Source organism: Mobula hypostoma, chromosome 3 (genome assembly GCF_963921235.1).
Source record: "Mobula hypostoma chromosome 3, sMobHyp1.1, whole genome shotgun sequence".
Classification (NCBI taxonomy): Eukaryota; Metazoa; Chordata; class Chondrichthyes; order Myliobatiformes; family Myliobatidae; genus Mobula; species Mobula hypostoma.
This window is the reverse complement of record NC_086099.1, coordinates 197,797,146-197,823,773: the sequence shown is the minus strand read 5'-3', so window position 1 is coordinate 197,823,773 and position 26,628 is coordinate 197,797,146. Positions and strand designations below refer to the sequence as shown.

The 26,628-nt window shown below is 43.3% G+C and overlaps 1 long non-coding RNA gene across 2 annotated transcripts in view; it reads right to left on the bottom strand.

The window, feature by feature from the left end:
• LOC134344487 (uncharacterized) overlaps positions 1 to 26,628 on the bottom strand; it is an 80,319-nt gene that overhangs the window by 4,033 nt on the left and 49,658 nt on the right. Inside the window, exons 1-2 of one of the 2 annotated variants that reach the window (XR_010017448.1) lie at positions 13,944 to 14,792; positions 418 to 611 (exon numbers count right to left, since the gene is read on the bottom strand). This is a non-coding gene — a long non-coding RNA (uncharacterized LOC134344487). Of the gene's footprint in view, positions 1 to 417; positions 616 to 13,943; positions 14,793 to 26,628 lie in introns of those variants that run through there. The other variant, XR_010017447.1, reaches the window with a different exon arrangement.

Here is a 26,628-nt window from a genome sequence, read left to right as displayed (position 1 = left end):
GAATCTTTGACAGGCCATTATAAATGTACCCAGTGTGCTGTAAGAGAACTGGTACTTCCAATTACATCCCTGATCATTTGGAAACCTCCCAGGTTGTAAATTTCTTAAATTACATAGCATCAATTAAAAGAAGAAAAAAAAGAAAAAAGTGAGATATCAGTATTCATGGAGGAATGCAATTGGCTGAGACCCCAGATGTTTCAGCTCCCGAATGGCTTTCCTGTAACTGGTCCAGGAAGTTGGAGGAGCATTTTGCCTTGACATCATACACTTTGAGGTGGAAAAACACTTATCATGGGGAAGATTTGAGCCCTGAGTTTAGTTATGTGGACAACCAATACATTGCAAATTTTGTGGAAATGAGCTGTCCATGGGATCTGTTAACAAGAAAAAAAAATTGGATTCTTACTGACGTACCTTATAATTGATGGCAGCATTTTTTAAAGTCATTTTTTAAAAATTCTCCTGGTTCTGTGGAAACGATACTGTGGCTGAGCGAGGCAGAATTGCATTCTGATGTAAATTAAGCTGTCACAGGCTCTTTTCTGAGAAGCTGGTTCTTGTCAGTGACTCTTGACAGGTCCTGCACCGGATTCCAGCCTGATTCATTGCTGGCTTTGAGACAAGAGGAAGTGTGAGTCTGCCTTAATCCAAACACAGAGAAAACAGAGCAGCACGAGAGAAAAAGTAAGATGGCACATGAATCCTAAAGAATTAGGAGACGGCTCTCAAAAATCAATATCAAAAATCTTAAATCGAAGAACCTCACTTAGGATTTGCTGTACAAAAATATACTAAATTACTTTCCCATCAAATTTACAGTGGTTATAATAGAAGCAAAGAATGCCAAGGACAAGCACAATTATTATCAATCTTTTTTATGGTCCTAATTAAATTAGAAACAGTGAGTAATTCTGTCAGGCCAGAAATTTATCATTAGATATTGGGATATTCAACTCAAACTAAGGAATGCTCAAATTTGTTTTTCTCAGCAAATAAAATGGGTTATGAGTCTTTTGACCCACAGTCCAATATCCAGAGATGGGAGAAGAGACATCCAGATACTGGGAATCATGAATTAACACTCGAAGTGCTGCAAAGGCACAGTGAATCAAAATGGAAAGTTACTTATTGGGTGTCAGTCCCTCATCTGATTGTGTACAATCAGATTAAAGAAGGTATTTTTAATCGACCTTTCTAGAGAAAGGCAAAAGGGAGGAAGACACAGAGAAAACTGGTAAAAGAAATTGAACAATATGCTTCAGATATGTTGGTTGAGGGGATAAGTAATTTGACCAGGTGCAAGTCAGGCTTTCAATTTAAATAGCCACATGATTTCATAATTCTTACATTTGCATGGACCTGTCCCTATTTTCACTCTGCAATCACCTTCAGCCTTGTAACCTGGGTGGGTCTGCACGCCCACGGCCTCTTAATCATGTTGAATTTCATCAAGTCACTATTCATAATCTTGCAATTAGGTATGAAGAGCCCAAGCATTAGCATTCTCTCACTGAGCATCTCTGCTGTCCATGCCTCATCCTTTCAGTCAGATGCTTTTTAAAATCTGTCACTTCAATCATGCTTTGATTCATCTCTCCGAGTATCTATGTATGCGGCTGGGCATCAATTTTATTGCCTACAGTTCTGTTTGACAATGCCCTTGTTTTATAATGTGCTTCTTTATTTTGTTAACATTAAATCTGGTATATAAAAGGAAGTTATTGATGGCTGCTTGATACTTTTTTTTAATATATCTGACATAAATCAAATCATTGCAATGCTGAATTAGAGTCGTAGAGCTACAAAGGTAAATAGTACAGAAACTCGTCCTTCAGAACTCCACCAGGGATGGTCCCAAGCCTACCTATGAAAGGAGGAGAGTTGGGCGTGTGGTTAGCAACCCCATCCTGTAAAGACCTGGAGCTAGAAAAACACCAACAGGATCTCTGCCTGGAAGATGAGTGAAGTCATGTGGTGAAAGCAGAAGCCACAGGGCCGATCAACCTGGCCAAAGGACTCTGTCGAGCTGAGGTAATGAGCTTAAGAAGAAGATGTCCTTCAGCCCACCAACACACACAAAATGCTGGAGGAACTTAGCAGGCCAGGCAGCATCTAGGGAAAGAGTACAGTCGACGTTTTGGGCCGAAACCCTTCGGCAGGACTGGAGGAAAAAAAGCCGAGGAGTAAATTTAAAAGGTGGGGGGAGGGGAGGGAGAAACACAATGTGATACGTGAAACTGGGAGGGAGAGGAGCGAAGTAAAGAGCTGAGAAGTTGATTTGTGAAGGAGATACAGGGCTGGAGAAGGGAGAATCCAACAGAAGAGGACAGAAGGAAATGGAAGAAAGAAAAAGTGGGGAGGTGGAAATGGTGAAGGGGGAGGGTGCACTGGTTATCTAATGCCAATGTGCACTAAACATATCCATATATATAAAATCCTATTTTATATCCTTCATATATTCTCAACTACTAAATAGATCTCATTACTAGCAAGTCCCTATTGGCCCTCACCAAATTTTACAGATGATCATAGAAAGGATCCTATTCAAATGCATCAGAGATTAGTATGGGAACTACTTTGCCCAAGACTGCAAGGAATTGTAGAGAATGTGGACGCAGTTCAGTTGATCATTAAGACCAGCCTCCTCTGCACAGACTCTGTCTAAAATTCTCACTGCCTCGAGATAGCAGGCAGCATAATCAAAGATGCCTCTCACCGCAGGCAGTCTCTCTTCTCCCCTCTTTCATTGAGCAGGAGAAAAAAAGCTTGAAAACACAAACCAACAGGCTCAAGGACAGCTTCTAACCCACCGTTATATACTCTTGAATGGAACTTCCGTATGATAAAAATGAACTCTTGATCTCACAATTTTGATGAACGGTCTCGATCTGCAACATTGACTGGTCTTTTCCCTTCATAGGTGCTGCCTGGTGTGCCTGGTGTGTCTTCAGGTCTGTTGTATGTTGCTCTTGACATCACAATCTACCTCATCATGGCACCTGCACCTCACTGTATTTGCATTGCGTTTCCCCTATAACACTGACTGTGACAGAATATTCTGCACTCTGTTTCTGTTTTTGCCTTTTAAGACCTCAATGTTCTAATGTTTTCAAATGAATTGTACGGATGGCATGCAAAACACAATTTTTAATTATAATTTGCTACATGTGATTATAATAAACTAATTGCCAATTACTCATTCCGGATCCTACCACTCATACACCAGGGATCATTTACAGGGATCAGTTAATCTATCAACAAGCATGTCCTTGGGATGTGTGTGAAAACTGAAAACAGAAACTTTCCTTAACCATTTCCCAATTCATAGACAATTCCACTTCTGTCCCTTTTGTTCTTTACATTGCCATAGCTTCTAACTCCTAAAAAAAGAGTGTTCGTAAAGCTCCAATCCTCTGCCTGTGGATCAGTGTTGCACAGTTGTCATTCGGGTATTTTTTCAAGGTCTGTGACTGCAGTGTCAGATTATCAAAATTTTTCAAGTAATATTAGTTCAAGTAAGTCACTCATTCCTGGAGTCATGGTGAAGTTTATATTACAATAGAGTCTTTGAACTGCAGTACTGGACAGAGGAACCCCAAAGTTCTCAGTTATTATAGTTGTTTCAAAAGCCTTGGCCGTATTTTCATTGACATTACTGGTTGTAGTCTTGGACATTATTTCCTTGCAAAATGCACCTTGCAGTGATTTTTGTTGGTAGCTTGTTAACTTTGATTAAAATTATTTCCCCTCCAGCACTCTCAAACTCTTATTTTTTAAAGAGGAAAGAGCAATGGGGATCCACGCAGCCCTGAGGGTAATGTGCCATTTGAAGAAATAATCATAAACTACAATATAAGAATCTGATGATTTGAATTATATCGAATCTCATCTGATAAATTAACCGGAAGTACAGATAGTTAGTATGAGCATTGCTGTGTCTGATGCCTTTACAATAAGTGATGATTATTCATTTGCCATTGGACCAAAGGTTACTACCTTTACACAAAATTCCCAACGATACAAGGGCTTTAGCAACATCTCTCCGATCAGTAGATTAAACCAATAATTTTCTTTAACTGTATATACTTAAGGCTCATTGGAATTTGAATGGTTATTTCCATAATAATGAAAAGCAATTCATTCAGACCTGCCCGTTATTTCATCCTCCGTCGGATCCATGCCGGCAAGCGCCGTTTCTTTGACTTTGTCATGTTAGGCAAGGATCGCAAGATCTTCCATCTGCAGACCCCAGAGCCTGCTGGTCCCGACGCTAGCAGACATGAACTTCAGATTGCGGCTCCCGCCATTGATCTCGGCGGCTCCAGCAACCCAGGGCATATTCTAAACTCGGATTCCAGCACCATCAATGCTGGCTCCAACAACCATGGACAGCTTCAAAGCGATTGCGCAACCTCCAATTGCGACTCCAGCCTTGAACTCCAGGTCGGGTCTTTATGTGCTGCTATTGTGACTCCCAACTCCCATTCCCCCACCACCATTCTGCAACCCCGTCTCCCTCAGATCCCACCATCAACTCCTGGACCCTCAGAGGCTCCTTCTTCCTCTCAACCCAACCCTCCACTCTCCACTGACACCACCAGCCTCCCTCCCACTTCCCCCTCTGATACCAGCTCTCAAGACTCCAGCCTTGAGCTCCAGGCCAGGTCTTCACGTGCTGCTATTGTGACTCCCGTCTCCCCTTCCCCCACCACCATTCTGCAATCCCATCTCCCTCACATTCCATCAGCTACTCCTGGGCCGTCAGAGCCTCCTTCTTCCTCTCACCCCAACCCTCCACTCTCCACTGACACCACCAGCCTCCCTCCCACTCCCCCCTCTGATACCAGCTCTCATCCGTGCCGGGCCTTTACCATCCCCTCCAACCTTCAACTGTCTGAGGCAAAGCGCTCTGTCCTCAGTAAGGGCCTCACATTTGTCCCCCTTCGCCCACACCTCAGCGAGTTCCGCGTTCGCCATAACGCTGAACTCTTCTTCCGCCGTCTCCGTCTCCAAGCCTACTTCTTCAGCAAGGGCTCTCCCACCCCCACAGATGACCCATTCTCTCATCTTCAACCCTCCTCCTCTTCATGGACACCCAACTCTGGTCTTCTGCCTGCTCTGGATCTCTTTATTGCTAAATACCGACGGGACATCAATCATCTCGACTTCACCACACCCTTGTTCCCATTCCAACCTCACTCCTTCCGAATGCTCTGTTCTCCACTCCCTTCGCACTAATTCTAACCTTACTATAAAACCCACTGATAAGTGGGGTGCTGTTGTAGTCTGGTGTACTGAACTCTACCTTGCTGAGGCACAGTGACAACTCGCGGATACCTCCTCTTATTTACCTCTCAAATATGACCCCACTAAGGAGCATCAGGCCATCGTCTCCCACACCTTCACCAACTTTATCAGCTCAGGGGATCTCCCATCCACTGCTACCAACCTTATAGTTCCCACACCTCGCACTTTGCGTTTCTACCTCCTACCCAAGATCCACAAACCTGCCTGTCCAGGTAGACCCATTGTCTCAGCTTGCTCCTGCCCCACCAAACACATTTCTGCATACTTTGACCCTGTTTTATCCTCCCTTGTTCAATCCCTTCCCACCTATGTTCATGACACTTCTCACGCTCTGAATTTTTTCAATGATTTTAAGTTCCCTGGCCCCCACCACTTTATTTTCACCATGGATGTCCAGTCCCTATATACCTCCATCCCCCAGCAGGAAGGTCTCAAAGCTCTTCGCTTCTTTTTGGATTCCACACCTAACCATTTCCCCTCTACCACAACCCTCCTCCGTCTAGCGGTATTAGTCCTTACTCTTAATAATTTCTCCTTTGGCTCCTCCCACTTCCTCCAAGCTAAAGGTGTAGTCATGGGCACCCGTATGGGTCCCAGCTATTCCTGCCTTTTTGTTGGCTTTGTGGAACAATCCACGTTCCAAGCCTATACTGGTATCTGTCCCCCACTTTTTCTTTGCTACATCGACGACTGCATTGGCGCTGTTTCCTGCATGCATGCTGAGTTCATTGACTTCATTAACTTTGCCTCCAACTTTCACCCTGCCCTCAAGTTTACCTGGTCCATTTCCAACACCTCCCTCCTCTTTCTTGATCTTTCTGTCTCTATCTCTGGAGACAGCTTATTTACTGATGTCTACTATAAGCCTACAGACTCTCACAGCTACCTGAACTATTCCTCTTCCCACCCTGTCTCCTGCAAAAATGCCATCACCTTCTCGCAATACCTCCGTCTCCGCCGCATCTGCTCTCAGAATGAGGCTTTCCATTCCAGGATGAAGGAGATGTCCTCCTTTTTTAAAGAAAGGAGCTTCCCTTCCTCCACCATCAAATCTGCTCTCAAACAGATCTCTCCCATTTCACGCCCATCTGCTCTCACTCCACCCTCCCGCCACCCCAATAGGAATAGGGTTCCCCTTGTCCTCACCTACCACTCCACCAGCCTCTGGGTCCAACATATAATTCTCCATAACTTCCACCGCCTCCAACTGGATCCCACCACTAAGCACATCTCTCCCTCCCCCCCTTCTGCTTTCCGCAGGGATCGCTCCCTACGCGACTCCCTTGTCCATTCGTTCCCCCCCCCATTCCTTCCCACCGATCTCCCTCCCAGCACTTATCCTTGTAAGCGGAACAAGTGCTACACATGCCCTTACACTTCCTCCCTCACCACCATTCAGGGCCCCAAACAGTCCTTCCAGGTGAGGTGACACTTCACCTGTGAGTCAGCTGGTGTGATATACTGCGTCCGGTGCTCCCGATGCAGCCTTCTATATATTGGCAAGACCCAACGCAGGCTGGGAGACTGTTTCGCTGAACACCTACACTCTGTCCACCAGAGAAAGCAGGATCTCCCAGTGGCCACACATTTTAATTCCATGTCCCATTCCCATTCTGATATGTCTATCCACGGCCTCCTCTACTGTCAAGATGAAGCCACACACAGGCTGGAGGAACAACACCTTATATTCCGTCTGGGTAGTCTCCAACCTGATGGCATGAACATTGACTTCTCTAACTTCCGCTAATGCCCCACCTCCCCCTCGTACCGCATCCGTTATTTATTTATATACATACATTCTTTCTCTCTCTCTCCTTTTTCTCCATCTGTCCCTCTGACTATACCCATTGTCCATCCTCTGGGTTTTTCCCCCCCCTCCCCCTTTTCCTTCTCCCTGGGCCTCCTGTCCCATGATCCTCTCATATCCCTTTTGCCAATCAGCTGTCCAGCTCTTGGCTCCATCCCTCCCCCTCCTGTTTTCTCCTATCATTTCAGATCTCCCTCTCCCCCTCCCACTTTCAAATCTCTTACTATCTCTTCTTTCAGTTAGTCCTGACGAAGGATCTCGGCCCAAAACGTTGACTGTACCTCTTCCTATAGATGCTGCCTAGCCTGCTGTGTTCACCAGCATTTTTTGTGAGTGTTGCTTCAATATTTAATGAATATTGTGTGAGTAATAGGTTAAAAATGCACAAGTCTTACTATTTACTACGTGCTGAAAGAATATCACTCAACCTTGGAATAATTTTGATCCTGTGTGCATCCATGCATAAGATTCAATATGTCTTTAGAAGGCATCACAAGCTGATTTCAAAAGTCATGCCTTTTGTCAAACTAACAAAATAGTCAAACAATTTATGCGCCCAAATGAGTGAGGCATATTGTGCAGCTGTGTGTTGGAAAGCAAAATAGAATCTATAGTCTCAGTCTGGTCCTGATTTATTCATCAATGGTGCGTGCTCCCTTGTTAAATCCAAGACTAGTTATAAACACCATCTCAGGCTGTGGCAGACCTGCAAGAGTTTGACTTGTGCTGCAGCTTTTTTTAGCTTCACTGAGGAGGTGAACTCTCAATAAGTTAGCTTCGACATGGCATTGACTGCAAGTGTCACTTGCCAATCATTGGTCCAGTGCCACATCCCGATCAGATTTTAGAATAGGTCATTCTAGTAAAATGTTCATAAGGAAGCACTTTCATTTACACCTTTCGACACAAGTTGCCTTACAGTCTTTCAATTTTGTTAGAGTGAAGCAAATTGGATTTAGAGGCAAATCTGGCAGTCAGTCAAACAGTAGTAGGATTCCACAAACCACAGGAAATGATCAGGGCATCTTTGTCACTTATTTATTTTTATGATCTGGACATTGATGACATTTATTTTCTAGTTACCTTTGAGAAGGTGATGGTGCAGTGCCTGCTTGAAGTGTTGGTGTAGGTAGCGTTGTTGGGGAGGGAGTTATAGGGGTTCGACCCTGTGACAATGAAGGATCGGTAACATATTTTCATGTCAAAATGATGCTAGGGAACTGATAGGCAGTGGTATTCCTTTACATCTGCTGCTTTTGTTCTTCTTAGTGATAGAGATGACGGTTCTGGGAGTTGCCTGGGTGAGTACCATAGTGTATTTTGTCGATGTACTGCAAAGAGAATGAATACTTAAGGTGGTTGATGGGATTTCCATCAAATAGACTGCATTGTCCTAGATCATGATGGTTCAGCACTCATCTAGTCAATCGGAGAGAACCGCATCGTGATTCTGATTAATGCAAAGGTCTTGCAATGTCACTCGCCAGAAAACTGCCAGCATCTAACCTAATCTTCTAGCTGCAGCATTTATGTCACTAGTTCACTTCAGTTTCTGGTCAATGGTTACTGGCAGGGTAAGTATTGTGCGAGGTTTCTGTATTGATAATGTCATTGAAGGTCAACAAGTGGAGGCTGAACTCACTTATTTCAGAGATGGCCTTTATGTCGCAATGCTGTGGTGCAAATGTCATATTCAGTCATGATGTTGTCTCAGTCTTGCTACATGCAGGCAAGGACAACTTCATTTTCTTGTGATGGTATTGGGTTGAGTTCATTGTTTGCAAGCCCCTAAACACAAAAGGAGAATTTAAGCCCTATCTGATATAGGTATCTAGGTACCCTCATTATAGGGAGGCTATAATGTATCTATCTACTCTTCAAAGATTAGCTTACTTTCCTCTTTATTCTCTGCGGCGAGGTGCAGCTGCCAATACCCACTATTAGATTGGTAGGTTGCCTTCCCTACTGACCCCACATGTGATTGAAATCTGGTAGGAAACTGGAGTACCCAGGGAAACCCATACAATCACAGGCAGGATGCGCAATCTCCCAATTAAGAAAATGTTTTTCTTAATCTTAAAGTCCTTATTTCCTCTTCTCCCTTACCTTTTTTTAGTGAGCACAGACACGCATACACACAAACAGAGCACCAGAACCTGGGTGTCTAAAGGTGGGAGACAGCAGCTCCACCCACTACTGACCAAACCAGTATTGTGACATGGGAAATATGTCAATTGCTTTGTACGTAGAAAGTAGTGTGGTTTATGAAAGATTTATAATAATGCCTTTGATGCCTCTAGTCCTTTGATAAATATAACGATTAAAGGAGGAAATGCTTCCAGCCAACAAAATAGTTTAAACTCAGTTGATTTTATCTTTAATAAAATAAGTTTAAATTTAGACAAACAGTTCTTAACTCACAGAGGATTTCTGATTTATAGAAGATTTCCAAATTAAAATAGATTCATAAACTACAAAGAATTTCCAAACACAGGTACAATTCCTACAAACTAGAAGAACATACCAACAACTTGCAGAGAAGAAGTTATTCATTGCAGAATCCAAAAGTTGAGGAATAAATTCTAGATCTTCTTTCTGCCATTCCTAACAATCCCAAATGTGTTCTAACATTTATACTGTTTTGCTACCTGTTGATATTATCTGTAAGTGAAGATTTATTTAGATACACTACTTCGACAAAGTAATTCTCACAAATGGTCTAAAAGCTTCTGGGGACAGAGATCCCAGACACCCAAAATTAATACTGTGAGAGTGGACTTGCTGAGTACACAAATATCCCAACTATTAATTGTTCAACTCTACTTGCAACTATGTTTGATGTGGTAAGTGGCAAAATCAGTCTGGTCTGCAAGCATCCTTGAACTCAGTCACGATGCTGCAAATAACTTAGTATTATCTGGTTTGATGCAGGTCAGTTAACTGCCTTATGCTGATTAAATGTGAGCCTACAAGACCTCATTGTTTACTTGTATACAAAAGAAGCTAGCCAGGAATATTGGTTAGCAGATTAATTATGTCTCAAACAAATCTGACTTTTTGGAAAGGTCATGCTACCCTACGAGAAAGCTAAGGTTAGCAATAAGCCTCTCGGGCCCTGGAAAGTGAATATCCATCACATGCTGAGAAGTTGCAAATGGAGTTGAATATTTCACATAGGTGAATATCTCCATTTCTGTTATGTTGATGAAATAAATCTCAATGAGGAAGCAGCTAAAGATGCTTGAGACAAAAACACTGTCCTGAGGATCTCTTGCAGGCAGGTTTTGGCACTGGAATGACTTGAACAACCACAACTATTTTTCTTTTGCAGACACCTTCCATCAGTCTGCTGATTTAAAGTAGAATGACTGGGCAGTAATTAACCAGATTGGATTTGTCATGCATTTTGTGGGTAAGATATCCCTGGGCAATTTTCCAAATTGCCAGGTAGATGCTAATGTTGTAACTCTAGCAGAGCAGCTTGGCTCAAGGCACAGCTAGTTGAAGAGCAATTAGGAATTAGCTTTATTTGTCACATATATATTGAAACATCGAAACATACAGTGGAATGTATTGTTTGCGTCAACAGCAGCCCACAAGCGTTGCTATGCTTCCAATGTCAACACAATATGGCCACATCTTACTAACCCTAACCTGTATACCTTTTTTGGAATGTGGGAGGAAACCAGAGCACCCGGAGGAAACATACAGGGTTAAAGGGAGAACGTACAAACTCCTTACAGATACCAGTGGGGATTGAACCCTGATCCTACAGCTGTTGTTGTAAAGCAGTATGCTAACTGTTATGTTACCGTGTCACCCACACCAGAGTGCAGATCATCAATACTGCAGTTGGCTAGTTGGTTCAATATCCAATTATATCACATGGAGTGAATTAAACTGGCTGGAAACTGGCTTCTGTGATGGTGAGGGTCTCTGAAGGAGGTTGAGATGGATAATCTCTTCCAAACTTTCGGGTGAACATGGCTGCAAATGCAAAGCCTTTCTGTATGGATCACTGTTTGAAGGACTTGTGGTTGAAGGTGTTCTTCTGCACAAGCTTCTTTTTTTTGTAAAGGATAAGTGGTACATTGCCAGCTAAAAGAAAAAATCCAAACATGGCCAAACCCGAAACCCGTGGTTCACAACACCAGGGACAGACCGAACCCAAGCTGTAAGCGATACTCAATGTTTGCAGGCCTCACGTCTGTGCACAACTTGCTACAAGTCCATACAAACAAAACCATCAGATCATCCTTGGTAAATTTTTCCCATATTCTCGATAATTCAAAGCTCTGCAGACACAATCCATTTTCAACTTCCAATGAAAATGAGGATGAGAAGAAAGATGGCAGGGGTGGATCACACCAGAATCACATACAACAATATCCATATTACCTCACACCTGATGGGTAGATCCTTTAATCCATGTGGAAGAAATTAGTTATGCAAAACCCTTTCAAAATGAAGTTTAGCAGAACAGGTCAGCATCAACATGGTGGACTGAAACAGCTGTTTCTGTGCTGTGTGCCACTATGGCTTTGAGTTAGGCTCACCTGGAATATTGTATTTATTTCAGCACCCCAGATTTTAGTAATTACATCGAGATTGTCGAACTAGCCCAAAAGCAATCTATTTTTTTTATATACAGCACTGTTCCAGCCCTTCAAGCCATGCCACCCAGCAACCCCCAATTTAACCCTATCTTAATCACGGGACAACTATTCTACCAAACTGTACGTCTTTGTACTGTGGGAGGAAACCAGAGCACCCAGAGGAAACCCACACAGTCACAGGAAGAACGTACAGACAGTGGTGGGAATTGAACCCAGGTCCCTGGTACTGAAAAGCATTGCGCTAACCACTACACTACCACTGCCCAAGGTATAGAGTCAAAGCGACATACAGCATGGAAACAGGACCTTTGACCCATCAAGTACATGCCAGCCCATCTCCATTAAAACTACCTTGATCCCATTTTATTCTCTCCCTTCCCGTTAATGATTTGACTGCTCACTTACATACCATAAGCAATTTACAATGGCCAATTAAACCATGAATCGAAAGAATGCCAAAAAAAAGACTGGCAAGAATGTTGCCAGGATTCGAAGGCTTGAATTATAGAGAGGTTGGGTAGACTGTGACTTTATTCATCAGAGAGTAGAAGACTGGGGAATATATCAAATCATGAAGGACATGGATAGAGTGCATGCTACGGACAGGGAATCAAAAACTGGAAGACACAGAGAAGGCTTAAAGTGAAATTGGAAAGATTTAAAAGTGTCCTGAGAGGCAACTGCTTCAGCCAGATGATGTGCATATATGGAATGAGCTACCAGAGGCAAACTCAATCACAGGATAACAAAAACTCTTGGACAGGTACATGGATAGGAAAGATTTAGAGGGATATTGGCAAAGCATGACAAATGGAACTAGCCAAGGTGGGCATCTTCATTGGCATGTGCAAGTTGGGCTGACAGGCCTATTTCTGTGCTTAATTGCTCTATGCCTTAATGACTTTATATGGGATGTGGGAGGAACTCAGAGAACCTGGGGGAAATCCAAGTTGTCATGCGTGATTGATTGATTGATTGGTTGTCTGCCATTTCTGACAATGACAGTGTAACCTGTGCTGGAAATTTTTTAAAGTGGAAAAGCCATTGCACTGAGGCAGTTCCAATTGCTTGACCAAGGAAGTCCAGATCCAGTAGTACTAGTAGTCGTCACAACTGGGGCCTTCATTGGTTGCAGTAGATAACCATGACTTCTTCTGTGCATCATTATGACCTTTGTTCTCCAACAAGTGTTGCAGAAGTGCCTTCCTGGTCGTTGGATCTCACTGTTGATCTCATCTGCCTAGTCTGCCCAGACTTCACATGCTAAGACAGGTAGGCATATTCCTGTCTCACTGGGAGTGCTAAGGTTGAAGGGTGAATCCAACCCGAGAGTTGTGAGGTAGCATTGCTACTTGTTGCATCACCATGCAATTCCATTTTATTCAAATTGCATCAGGTATAATTGACTTCTGATATATGGAGAGGTGGAGAACAGGTAGGTGACTTTTCCCTATGAGAAACCAAACTTTGAATATATCTGTTACTTACATTATAAAACTGACTCCTTCGCTGGAATTTCAGCCTAGCCCCTTGACTTCATATGTCATGAGGCTGATCTTCAGAATCGTTTGCAAGCTGTCAGATTTTCAGGAGATGTGCCAACTTTTATGGAGCTGCTGGCCAGCTCGCCCTGGTTTTCTGGGTTGGCATGTGTGTATCAGCAGGAGACTGGTGTGAGACTAATGAATGCGGTACAATCAGTCTTCTCGGTAATTGCTGCTGGAATCTGAATCATGCAGTAATAATTAAGCAGCAGGCATTCCAAAAGAGATAAGATTACATGACCTACAAAGGACTGATTCTGTGAAGTTTTGCCGAGGAACATCAATTAGGAAACAAAAAAAAAGGAACAATTTCCTCAAAAGAGTGTGATCAAACAGAGTGAGAGACTGGGATTGTAGAGAATTAGGATGGATGACCAAGGGCTTTGTCATAATCATATTTCAGGAGTGTCTGAAGCTAAAGGAGGTGAAGAAAAGACAAAGTTTAGGAAGCTGCAACTGCCAAAGATGGAACAATTTATACCAAGTGTATGGAGACAGCAGAATTAAAGGAGCAGGGAGGTTTCAGGATTGTAGCACCGGAAGTGGTTTCAGTAATAGTTAGGTGTGAGGCCATTAAATTATTTGAAAACTAAGATGTCGATCACGGGGCATTAGTGTTCAGAGTTCAGTTTTGGCATCCTTGGCAAGAAGTTTAGCCACCCTTACCGTGAGCGTGTAGGTTTCTTCCGAGTGTTCCAGTTTCCTCCTGCATTCCGAGACGTACTGGTTAGTAGGTTAATTGGTCATCGTAAATTATCCTGTGATTTGGCCAGGGTTAAACAGGCGGGTTGCTGGACAACGCGGCCCATTAGGCCAGAAGAGTCTGTTCCATGCTGTGTCCCTAAATAACAAATACTAAATAAAAGTGTTCGCAGTCACATTTTCAATATTGCTGAGAGCCACTTTGGAAGTGTTTGTGAAAGTCTGGCACATGGTAACTGAAGCTATGACATTGACTGGAATAGCTTGAATCTGAAGCCCAAGGAATGTCAGAATAAATCAAGAAAGGGAACAGGCCTGAGGCAGGGCGGAGGAGAACAGAAGTCAGGATGGGCTGCTGGTACATGGTCTGAGTGCCTCACATTTGGCATCAAGGAGTGAAAAAGGACATCTAAATTTGTCAATGAGACTAAAAGGATTGCTGCATGGAGAGGAAACAAAAATATTTCAAGTAATTGAGAAAAATGAGTTTATTAGTTGCTAACCTTTCTGGACAACTGCCTAATCATATTTCAGAATAAGAAAGGCACGTCAGAAGAAAATGCTTTACTGAGTGAGCGGTAAGAGTATACAAACCAGTACCTCAGGAAGCAGATGAGGCAAATGTTAGGGTGAAGTTCTACAAACTACTGAAGAAACTGGGAATAGAGAATTGTAAACACAAGAGATCCTGCAAATGCTGGAAATCCAGAGTAACACACAGGAAATGTGGGGCTGCACAGTAACATAACAGCTAGTGTAACGCTTTACAGTGCCAGCGAACCAGGTTTAATTCCCGCCATTGTCTATAAGGAGATTGTGCTTCTTCCCATGAGTGTGTGTGTTTCCTGAGGTGCTCCAGTTTCATTCCAAAAGCATACGGGTTAGTAAATTAATTGGCCACAAGCATGTAATTGGGCATCACGGATTCATGGGACCGGAAGGGCCTGTGACTGTGCTGTATCTCCAAATAAAAAAATAAATGAAAATGAAAAAGTATAATGCTTGAGGAACTCATTAGGTCGGGCAGCATCTATGGGAAGATCCTGGATGCTGGAAATTAAGATTGACGATCTCAGGGCAAGGCTGCTGTTTCAAAGGCAGATGAGGCAGATCTCGATTGCTGTTGCACTGAAACTTGGTTAATGGCAAATACTCTGGATGCAGTGATACAACCGGACAGTTTTACGATTTTCAGAATGGATCAAACTGCGAACTGTGGTAAAGAAAAAGGTGGTTACATGTGCTTTTTAGTCAGTTCTCACTGGTCCACGGATGTTGGGGTTATGTAGATTTCTTGTTCCCCTGATTTAGAACACCTAATGATTAAATGTAGACCATTCTATTTGCCTCAGGAGTTCATCTGTGAACTTGTCCACAGTTTACATATCACCAACAGGGCAATTATAAGCAAGCACTCATGAAACTGCACAATACTGTCTGCAAGCAAAAAACAGCCCATCCTTACAAAATTCAAATTATAGTTGGCAACTTTAACCAGGCCTATTAGAAGAAAACTGCTTAGTTATAACCAGCATGTAACCTATTGCACCAGAGATCCCAACACTCTAGACCACCGCTACACTACGATGAAGAATCCCTACCATTCCTTTCCAAGACCACATTTTGGTAAGTCGGATCATTTGACTGTACTCTTACTACCAGCATACAGACACAGCCTAAAAAACAAGGCTCCAGAGATCAAGACAACTAAGAGGTGGTCACGGGAGACAGAGGAACAGTTACTGGACTGTCCTGAGTCAATGGACTGGGCCATGTTCATGAACTCATTTGAGGACCTGAATGACGACACCAGGGTTGTAACAGACTTTATTAAAATACCTGTGGATAAATGTGTTCCCACAGAATCATTCAGGGTTTACCCCACTCAGAAGCCCTGGATGAACAAAGAAACCCAGAATTTGTTGAGAGCCAGATCAGAGGAATTCAAGTTTGGAGATCAAGGTTGCTACAGAGCTACAGAAGGTGCAAATATAATCTCCGGAAAAGCCATCTCACGGATGAAGTGGAGATTCAGACTAGACTGGAATCAATGAGGGATGCTCAGTGGCTGTGGCAGGGTTTGAATGCCATAACCTCCTACCAAGTTAAATCTTGCGACATGTGGGACCGCAGAGCTTCACTTCCAGATGAGCTCAATGCCTTCTATGCTCATGTCGACCACCAGAACAGGGAAGAAGTATTGCGCATCCAAATGTCTCCTGATGATCCTTTGGTCTGGGTATCTGAAGATGGCAAACGGGCTATCTTCAAGACGGTGAATATAAGGAAGGCATCCGGTCCAGATGGAGTACCTGGCTGAGTACTAAAGATCTGTGGCTGGTGCATTCACAGATGTCTTCAGCCTCTCGGTCCAGCAGTGTGTGGTACCCACCTGCATCAAGCAGGTTTCAATTATACCAGTGTCCAAGAAGAGTGTGGTAACCTGTTTCAGTGACTATAACCCAGTTGCAATTACATCCGCAGTGATGAAGTGTTTTCAGAGGCTGATGTTGAGCCTATCAGCTCCTGCCTGAGTGGTGACTTAGATCCACTCCAACTCGCCCACTGAAGAAACAGGTCTACAGCAGATGCCATCTCATCGACACTTCACACAACTCTGGACCATCTAGACAGCAAGGATGATTACATCTGGAAGCACCTTATTGATCAAGGCTCGGCCTTTAATACCATCATCCCCTCAAAACTAATCAGTAAAATCCAAGACCTGGGTCTCAATATCCCCTTGTGCAATTGGATCCTCGATTTCCTAACTTGTAGACCCCCAGTCAGTTCGGATTGGCAAAAACATCTCCTCCACAATCTCCATCGGTACAGGTGCACAGCAGGGTTGTGTGTTTAGGCCCCGCTCTACTTGCTCAACACCAAGCACTGTGGGGCTAGGTGCAGCTCCAACGCCATTCACAAGTTTGTTGATGACACCACTGTTGTGGGCCATATCGTAGGTGGTGATGAACCAGCATACAGGAGGGAGATTGAAAATTTGGCTGAGTGGTGTAATAATAACAACCTCTCACTCAATGTCAACAAGACCAAGGGTATTATTCTTCATTTCAGTAGAGGGAAACCAGAGGTCCATGAGCCAGTAATCATAGGAGGATCGAGGGAGGAGAAGAGGGTCAGTAACTTTAAATTGCTGGGTGTCACTATCTCAGAAGACCTGTCCTAGACCCATCATATAAATATAATTGCAAAAAAAGCACAGTAGCGTCTCTACTTCCTTCGGAGTCTGCGGAGATTCAGCATGTCATCAAAAATGCTGGCAAACTTGTACAGATGTGTGGTGGAAAGTGTGCTGACTGGCTGCATTATGGCCTGGTATGGGAACACTAATACCTTTGAGGGGAAAATCCTACAAAAGTTAATGGATTTGGCCCAGTACATCATAGGTAAAACCATCCAAACCAGGTAGAAGTTATAGCTATCCTCACCGGGTTCAAGAGCAGTTACTACCCCTCAACTATTAGGCTCTTGAACAAAGGGGGATAACTATACTTATTCTACTTCTGGTGTTCCTAAAACCTGTGGTCCCACTTTGAAGACATCTTATCTGAAGTAGAACAATCTTATCTGAAGTAGTGATACTCTTTATCGAACTGAAGAGACTGGGGAAGAGGCAGTTGGCTCACAAATAGAGAAAGATTGGAGACAGTGTGTGAGGGAGGATAGGCAGGTGATAGAGAAGGGACGTGCTCAGACTGACGGTTTGAGATGTGTCTATTTTAACGCAAGGAGTATTGTGAACAAAGCAGATGAACTTAGAGCATGGATCACCACTTGGAGCTATGATGTGGTGGCCACTGCAGAGACTTGGATAGCTCAGGGACAGGAATGGTTACTTCAAGTGCCGGGTTTTAGATGTTTCAGAAAGGACAGGGAGGGAGGCAACAGAGGTGGGGACATGGCACTGTTGATCAGAGATAGTGTCACGGCTGCAGAAAAGGTGGATGCCAGGGAGAGATTGTCTACGGAGTTTCTGTGGGTGGAGGTTAAAAACAGGAAGGGGTCAATAAATTTACTGGGTGTTTTTTATAGGCCGCCCAATAGTAACAGGGATATCGAGGAGCAGATAGAAAAACAGATCCTGGAAAGCTGTAATAATAACAGAGTTGTCGTGATGGGAGATTTTAAGTTCCCAAATATCGATTGGCATCTCCCTGGAGCAAAGGGTTTAGATGGGGTGGAGTTTGTTAGGTGTGTTCAGGAAGGTTTCTTGACACAATATGTAGATAAGCCTACAAGAGGAGAGACTGTACTTGATTTGGTATTGGGAAATGAACCTGGTCAGGTGTCAGATCTCTCAGTGGGAGAGCATTTTGGAGATACTGATCATAATTCTATCACCTTTACAATAGCATTGGAGAGATATAGGAACAGACAAGTTAGAAAAGCGTATAATTGGAGTAAGGGGAATTATGAGGCTATCCGGCAGGAAATTGGAAGCTTAAATTGGGAACAGATGTTCTCAGGGAAATGTACAGCAGAAATGTGGGAAATATTCAGGGGATATTTGTGTGGATTTCTGCATAGGTACGTTCCAATAAGACAGGGAAGTTATGGTAAAGCACAGGAACTGTGGTGTACAAAGGCAGTAATAAATCTAGTCAAGAAGAAAAGAAAAGCTTACAAAGGTTCAGAGAGCAGGGTAATATTAGAGACATATAAGATTATAAGGCTAACAGGAAGGAGCTTAAAAAGGAAATTGGTAGAGCCAGAAGGGGCCATGAGAAGGCCTTGGTGGGCAGGATTAATGAAAACCCCAAGGCATTCTACAAGTATGTGAAGAGCAAGAGGATAAGACGTAAAAGAATAGGACCTATCAAGTGTGACAGTGGGAAAGTGTGTATGGAACCGGAGGAAATAGCAGAGGTACTTAATGAATACTTTACTTCAGTACTCACTATGGAAAAGGAACTTGGTGATTGGAGTGATGACTTGCAGCGGACTGAAAAGCTTGAGTACGTAGATATTAAGAAGGAGGACCTGCTGGAGCTTTTGGAAAGCATCAAGTTGGATAAGCCGCCGAGACCAGATGAGATGTACCCCAGGCTACGGTGGGAGGTGAGGGAAGAGATTGCTGAGCCTCTGGTGATGATCTTTGAATCATCAATGAGGACAGGAGAGGTTCTGGAGGATTGGAGGGTTGTGGATGTTGTTCCTTTTTTCAAGAAAGGGAGTACAGATAGCCCAGGAAATTATAGACCAGTGTGTCTTACTTCAGTGGTTGGTAACTTGGTGGAGAAGATCCTGAGAGGCAGGACTCATGAACATTTGGAAAGGTATAATATGATTATGAATAGTCAGCAAACAACAGGAATTCTGCAGATGCTGGAAATTCAAGCAACACACATCAAAGTTGCTGGTGAACACAGCAGGCCAAGCAGCATCTATAGGAAGAGGCGCAGTCGACGTTTCAGGCCAAGACCCTTCGTCAGGACGTCCTGACGAAGGGTCTCGGCCTGAAACGTCGACTGCGCCTCTTCCTATAGATGCTGCTTGGCCTGCTGCGTTCACCAGCAACTTTGATGTGTGTTGTATGAATAGTCAGCATGGCTTTGTCAAGAGCAGGTCGTGCCTTACGAGCCCGATTGAATTTTTTGAGGATGTGACTAAATACATTGATAAAGGAAGAGCAGAAGATGTCATGCATATGGATTTTAACAAGGCATTTGCTAAGGTACCACATACAAGGCTCATTGAGAAAGTAAGGAGGCATGGGATCCAAGGGGACATTGCTTTGTGGATCCAGAACTGGCTTGCCCACAGAAGGCAAAAAGCGGTTGGAGATGGGTTATATTCTGCACGGAGGTCAGTCACCAGTGGTGTGCCTCAGGGATCTGTTCTGAAACCCCTACTCTTCGTGATTTTTATAAATGACCTGGATGAGGAAGTGGAGGGATGGATTAGTAAGTTTGCTGATGATACAAAGGTTGGAGGTGTTGTGGATAGTGTGGAGGGCTGTCAGAGGTTACAGCGGGATATTAATAGGATGCAAGACTGTGCCGAGAAGTGGCCGATGGAGTTCAACCCAGATAAATGTGAAGTGGTTCATTTTGGTAGGTCAAATATGATGGCGGAATATAGTTTTAATGGTCAGACTCTTGGCGGTGTGGAGGATCAGAGGGATCTTGGGGTCCGAGTCCACAGGACGCTCAAAGCAGCTGTGCAGGTTGACTCCATGGATAAGAAGGCATATGGTGTATCGGCCTTCATCAATCGTGGAATTGAATTTAGGAGCCGAGAGGCAATGTTACCGCTATATAGGACCTTGGTTAGACCCCACTTGGAGTGCTGTGCTCAGTTCTGGTCACCTCACTACAGGAAAGATGTGGAAGCCATAGAAAGGGTGCAGAGGAGATTTACAAGGATGGTGCCTGGATTGGGGAGCATGCCTTATGAAAGCAGGTTGAGTGAACTCGGCCTTTTCTCCTTGGAGCGACGGAGGATGAGAGGTGACCTGATAGAGGTGTATAAGATGATGAGAGGCATTGATCATGTGGATAGTCAGAGGCTTTTTCCCAGGGCTGAAACGGTTGCCACAAGAGGACACAGGTTTAAGGTGCTGGGGAGTAAGTACAGAGGAGATGTCAGGGGTAAGTTTTTTATGCAGAGAGTGGTGAGTGCATGGAATGGGCTGCCGGCAACGGTGGTGGAGGCGGATACGATAGGGTCTTTTAAGAGACTTTTGGATAGGTACATGGAGCTTAGAAAAATAGAGGGCTATGGGCAAGTCTAGTAATTTCTAAGGTAGGGACATGTTCGACACAACTTTGTGGGCCGAAGGGCCTGTATTGTGCTGTAGGTTTTCTATGTTTCTGTCTTATTATTTCATACTCATTATCTCTTGCTATTTATTGTATTTGCATTTGCACAATTTCTTGTTCATTGATCCTGTTTACAGTTACTGTTCTATAGGTTTGCTAAGTATGCCCGCTAAAGAAGAATCTTAGGGTTGTATGTGGTGCAATGTATGTACACTGATAATAACTTTTACTTTGAGCCTTGAATTTTGACGAAACAGTCGACGATTCAGACCAAGACCCTTCATCAGGCGTAGAGGACTAAACGGTGAGAATCAGATATAAAAAGGAATGCAGACTTGGCATCGTCACAAAATGGTAGGGCTAGAAATTTTTCTTCATTTAAATCTATGAGTTTACCTCCATGTCAGCAGAGGGTCTCATTAATTTTCATACACACTAACTGTTCGAGAAGGGACAGGCTGCAGGATAACTATCTGAAGGTAACAAAAGAGTCAAGCCAAATTCTAAATTCAACAGGAAGAGTTTAACTAAAATGGAATTTTTTTCTGAAACCTCTCCTTGCCTGTTTAGATAGATGTTCTCTTTGATCCAGCTGAGAAATAGATCATATTTAACACAAGAGAGGTAATTGTCAATTGTAAGGTAGCCAGTTGCTATACACCGAGACTATTTGTTTTGATCTGCTGTCGCTCAGTGATGTCTTCCGCACTTTTAAACTCTCATGCTGTTGCAATACTGCCCGGCAGTGTGTTTGGTGATGGCAGGAGTAGATTGTGCTTGTGAGAATGAATGCTTCCGAGAGTCAGGCAGCATGCAAAGTCATTGTTAAGATTGTTTTGATGATATGCTTCCTTTTTCTTTCAGAGTGCAATCAATAGTTCATCTACCATGATGAACCCATGCATTTGACAGGAGACAAGGCGCCAGGTATATACCACAGAACGCTGATGTTATTGACTGATGTCGAGAGATGAAACCTTGCTCTCAGCTCATGCAATTGTATAAAATAGAAACAGGCCCTTCAGCCTATCAAGTCAGTTCTAACTATTGAGCAGCCATTTTTCAATAGGTTGCAATTTTTGCCTTAATGCTCCCCTAACCCAAGGTTTTCTTCCTACATTCCTCAGATTCTACCATCCCCTGCACTAGAAGCAGTTACCCCAGCAATTTACACATTTTTTTTGGGATATGGGACGGAACAGAGCATCCAGAGGGAAGGTACGCAGGAAGGAAGTGCAAACTCCATACAGCCAGCGCCACAAACGAGGAGGGAGCCTAGGTTGCTGGAACTGTGAAACCGCAGCTCTACCAGCTGTATCACTTTGCTACTCCCTTGCAAACCAGGGAAGTTTGCAGTGGGTTTCCAATTCATGGCACAAGTTCCCTGGTTGCTTATAGACTCAGCACAAAAAATAGAAGGATCTTCACTTGTGGATCATTTACAGTATAATGACAGCAAGATATTCAAGCGTTAAATGCTTAGTTTAAAAAAAACACTTCATGCCCAATTGGTCTGTGCTGTTGAGTATGCTTCAGTAAATCACTGTAAGGAAGCTGCCATTTTGACTCTGAAAATGTGGTTCTGGCCTGAATTTAAGAACATCGGAGAGTGAGTGCCAAAATGAAGAGCCTGTTGGTGGTGTGTATGCTCCGATGGTTAATCAGTGAATTTGTTTGCTGTAAGTTGTCTCACCAAAGATGTTGTACAACACACCAGCACTGACATCATACAATGTGCAATTTGTATCTTCTCAACTCTCCATTGTGACTTTAGAATGGAACTGGAGGGGCCAGGGATATATTGGAATGGCGCAAATCCAAGTCTGACTGTTCATAATAATCTGGGAGTTGAACGGTACTGGTGGATTTATACGGAGCATTTCCTATTGTCTCAGGATAATACTTTTAGTTAGCTTTTTCAGTGATGGTCAATCCATTAACTGTTTGGATGGGGAGAAATCAACAGGAGGAGCCAAAACTTAAGTTCGGACTGGGGAAGGAGAATTCCCATTTAAATATCACAGTGCAGGGAAAGTGGAATGTGCCCCTATCAGCTGTTGCTATCAGCTGTCAAGCACCTTCACTCCTCTGGCACTGTGATATTTAAAGTACTCTCTGTCCCAATCCTTCGCTTTGATTAAGAGCCCTTGCTGCTATTTTAGTTTGTGATACTGGAGTCATTTTTCGTCATCTCAGGGAATGAAGATGACTGATGCAGGCTTGCGGGTCTGCTGGGTCGCTATGGTGCCTTTGTAGTCTGCTGATTGGCCTATGAGTTCAGTCACCGGAATCTCGGACTCTGTAGTACACAGTTGTCCTCAAATGATGCTCCTTTAGTGGGCAGTACATCATTCTCTCAGCTTAATTAGGTGTCACTAATTAGTTTGGCACAACACTGTAGGCCAAAGATCCTATTCCTATTCCATGTTCTATGTTCTCTTGGTTTACTCTGAGGAATATTTAAAATGCTCCCAACTTTTAGTGCCTTAATCTCTTGTTCAGTACTCCTCCCCCTCACCTCACATTAGGCAGATAATCAGTCAGTCTTCTCCTGCTCATCCATGATTACCCAAACTCAAGCTCAAGTTTCGAAATCTGGTTTATTATCACTGACATATGCCGTGGTTTGTTGTTTTGTGGCAATTCTAGAGATTAAAAAATTACGAAAGTGGAATAGTGAGGTAGTGTTAATGGGTTCATGGATAATTCAAAAATCTGATGGCGGAGAGGAAATGACTGTCCTTCAAACATTGAGGGCAGGTCTTCAGATGCCTCTATCTCCTCTCTGATGGCAGTAATGAGAAGAGTGCATGCCCTAGATGGTTACAGTCCTTAACAACCATCATGAGAATATCTTGACCATAAGACATTGGAGCAGAATTAGGCCATTCAGCCCATTCCATCATGGCTCATCCCAGATCCCACTCAATCCCATACACCTGCCTTCTTGCCATACCCTTCGATGCCCTGACCGATCAGGTAACCATCAAAATCTGCCTTAAATATACCCACGGACTTGGCCTCCACATCAGTCAGTGGCAGAGCGTTCCACAGATTTACTCCTCTCTGGCTAAAAATACTCCACCTTACCTCTGTTCTAAAAGGTCGCCCCTCAGTTCTGAGGCTGTGCCCTCTAATTCTGGATACCCCCACTATAGGAAACATCCTCTCCACATCCACCCTATCTACTTCTTTCAAAGTTCGGTAAGTTTCAATGAGATCCCCACACATTCTTCTAAATTCCAGAGAGCATAGACCCAAAGCTGCCAAATGCTCTTCATCTTGCCTTTGGCATTCAAGAAATACTAGATGGCAATTGACCATTCCCTGCCTGTGCTGACCAAGAATGGGGTAAAACAAGAAATGATGAAAGGAATACAGCAATGAATATTTCACAGTGTGTTGGCGAAGCATTACTCACATAACAGTGATGAAATCTCAGCCTTATGGTCTGGGTTTTGGCAACATCTTACTTACATGCATCATTTCCTCTGTTATGATTTATTTATCTACACTAATCTCACAGATTAACATTTTGAAGATCTTCGCTGTGCTAAATAATGTACCCACTAGTTCAGTTCAATGGATCGTGTTATGAGTATTCCTTTAAATTCTCCAGTTATTTGGGAATAAATTTATTTTGTCTTGTATTAACACAACTATTCTTTGAGTTAAACAATCGTTAATCACAACTTGGGTTGAGTGGAATCCACATATTGATGACTCCATTATTTGTCGCAGCTCCACTTTCTAAAGGTTAATGCACTTCAATCATTCTCTATTGATTCTTTAAACCACAAAACATTGCTACATCTAAGTGTACTTTCTTCTTAAAACCCACATGTTTTTCTCTTATCTATTTTTCAATAAAAGGTGTCATTTTTGTTGTGGACATCTTGTAGTAATCTCTTGCCACGGGAAGGAACCATTCAGCCCTTTATTTCTCAGTTGGCTCTGAGAATAATGTCGGTGTGAGTCAGATTGTGAGGAACAGTGGAACAATCATCAGATTGACTCAGCAGGGATCGGCTGAATTAAGATCAGCAGTGGAAACTCTGGTTGTGTTTTTTTTTAAATCACTCACAATCAAGAACAATTCTAAAGCAGCCATTACTCACAGCTGAGCGATTGCCCTGTTCCGCTGATTCGAGGCTACTACTGAATCATCGTAACAGCAGCAACAAACTTGTATGGACAGCTATTAATTGGTTCTTAGGGGAACTTTTTGCAATAAGAAATTCTGAAAATTCCTAATTTTACTATATTATTGTCTGTCGGCAGAAGCAAAATTCTTCACACAGGGCTGAACAGCCTTGGTGGTTGGTCACCTTGCTACTTAACTGACTTTCTGTGTGGCAAACAACTTCCTGCTCTCTGGCTCCTTCCTTCAACAATTGTTGGGAAATTCCAGGACTGAATCTATATTCCAAGATTTATGAACAGATGTTATCAAACTTCTTGGCAAAATACAACTTGCCAATATTAGAATATCAGATACACTGAAACTGCTAGAGTTTTTTTTCCCCCAGAATACTCCACAGGATCTCAGTAAACTAATGCACAAATAGAGCCTTTTTAGAGCAACAATATCATGTAGCTACTCTTCGCTTTTAGATAGATTCAAAGTTTAATTTGAAAAGGAAATAGGCAGAAATTTTAAATTAGAACAATGCCATTGATCACTGTAGTGTGAATCAAACCTAATCTAATTGATATATACCTGGAGTTGCATCATAAATATTTATTAAAATATCTTCAAAAAATACAAACCTTTCGATGGGAAGAGTTATTGTGTATCAACATCAATTGTATTTGGTCACATTACCGGAACAGGCAACCACACTTGACTAGAAAGCGAAAAGACATAGCTCAAAATCTGGGCTGTTAGTTTGCAAGCGTTAGTCATTTCAGATTGAAACACAGAAACACAGAAACATAGAAAACCTACAGCACAGTACAGGCCCTTCAGCCCACAAAGCTGTGCCGAACATGTCCCTACCTTAGAACTACCTAGGCTTTATCCATTGCCCTCTAATTTTCTAAGCTCCATGTAGCCATCCAGGAGTCTCGTAAAAGGCCCTATCATTTCCGCCTCCACCGCCGCTGCCGGCAGCCCACTCCACACACTCATCACTCTCTGCGTAAAAAACTTACCCCTGACATCTCCTCTCTACCTAGTTCCAAGCACCATAAGTACTCTCATACTAGCTATTTCACCCCTGGGGAAAAGCCTCTGATATCCACACGATCAATGCCTCTCATTATCTTGTACATCTCTATCAGGTCACCTCTCATTCTCCGTTGCTCCAAGGAGAAAAGGCCGAGTTCACTCAACCTATCCTCATAAGGCATGCTCCCCAATCCAGGCAACATCCTTGTAAATCTCCTCTGCATCCTTTCTATGGGTTCCACATCCTTCCTGTAGTGAGGCAACCAGAATTGAGCACAGTACTCCAAGTGGGGTCTGACCAGGGTCCTAGATAGCTGCAACATTACCTCTCGGCTCTTAAATTCAACCCCACTGTTGATGAAGGCTAATGAACTGTATGCCTCCTTTAACCACAGAGTCAACCTGCGCGGCAGCTTTGAGTGTCCTATGGACTCGGACCCCAAAATCCCTCTGATCCTCCACACTGCCAAGAGTCTTAACATTAATGCTATCAACACACATAAAAGTTGCTGGTGAACGCAGCAGGCCAGGCAGCATCTCTAGGAAGAGGTGCAGTCGACGTTTCAGGCCGAGACCCTTCGTCAGGACTAACTGAAGGAAGAGTGAGTAAGGGATTTGAAAGTTGGAGGGGGAGGGTCAGTTAGTCCTGACGAAGGGTCTCAGCCTGAAACGTCGACTGCACCTCTTCCTAGAGATG